This window comes from Pteropus vampyrus, unplaced genomic scaffold (genome assembly GCF_000151845.1).
Source record: "Pteropus vampyrus isolate Shadow unplaced genomic scaffold, Pvam_2.0 Scaffold348, whole genome shotgun sequence".
Taxonomy (NCBI): Eukaryota; Metazoa; Chordata; class Mammalia; order Chiroptera; family Pteropodidae; genus Pteropus; species Pteropus vampyrus.
In genome coordinates this window covers 1045188-1046634 of record NW_011889129.1, presented here as the reverse complement: position 1 = coordinate 1046634, position 1447 = coordinate 1045188, and positions in this window count along the sequence as shown.

Genomic DNA, 1447 nt, shown 5'->3' with positions numbered 1-1447 from the left:
CTTGCATCCATCAGCCAAAGAGTAAATCATGTGCAGTGTCTTCTCTTCTGTTGAAGAAGGCAGGGAGGTACATAATATGTCTGTTTTTAAACATGGTCCAAGTTAACCAAGTTTTGAAGGTTGAAATGGTAAATTCTGTAGTGCTTGTATACTTGAAGTAGCACATCCTCTGGTGATACTGTATCAGTGACGCAGATTTGAGCTTGTAGCTGATTGTGGAAATGATGTTTAGTGGTAACTGCCGCCATTTATGGAGCACCTACTGTACCAGCCCTGTCCCACGTGCTTTCACACCATCAATGTCCTGGATAAGGCTCTGGAGACAGACAGATCTGGCTGCCCAGTTTCATCTCTGACTTCTGTATGACCTTGGGCAGATTACGTCACCTCTCTGAGCCTGTGTCCTCTCCTAAAAAACGGGTACCCATAATATACGATGGGGTTGTTGTGAGGACTCAATGAGGGAATTACATAGTACATGTGTGATTATAATTAGATTATTTTTAATACTTAAAGAAAATATGTGGTGGGAGAAGGCAGAGGATGTGGGGAATGTTACTAGCCACTTCTCTCTTCCGCTGTACACCCAAGTCATCTCATTATAGAAAAAAGTTCCGGTAACACAAAGATATGCTCCTTTTACTTAACAGTACAAATCTAATACATAATATTTAACTGTGTTGCAAAATATGCAAAATATATATTATGCAAGATTCATTAAAATCTTATTGTCACTCTGTGTTAATATACCGAACTATATTTATCATAGGCCTAACATGTTTGTCCACATCATTGTTTTCTTAGATTTTAAACTCAACAGAGTTATAATCATCTTTTTTTTTTGTAATTAGGCACTTAGTGCCTTTTGAAATAATTATATTTATATGTGAGATAAAAGTTAGAACTCCCATATCTACCAACACCAATGAATATTTGATAAATAAAGAACACAAATAAATAAAGAAAAATAGGCTTGGGGCCCAGATACTCTAGAGATCTTCAACTGCTCCTTGTAAAAGACCTAGAGAGAAACGTAGCTACCCACAGCTGATTGTTTGCAGGTGGGCACATACTCTGTATTTTCTCCCTTTCTATTGCTTAAACACACCTCATCTTTTTATGGATTTTTACTTTTCAGTACATTTGAAATCTCAGCCATTGAGGTATGGTCCTACTGCTATTCTTCACATCACGTTACATATTTTTTTTTTGCAGACACAGTCTCAGTAGGTAAGAGCCAGAATGACCTCTGTCTGAATCCTGGCCCTGTGGCTATGAACTCTGTGAATCTGGACAAATTAGGTTTCCCAACTTGCTGAGCCTCAGTATCCTGATTTCAAAGATGGTTATGTGGAATAAATCAAATGCCGTATTTAAAATTCCTACTTTTTAAATACCATATTTAAAAACTACCCTGTTGCCTGGTACTTGAAAAATGTTCATTTCC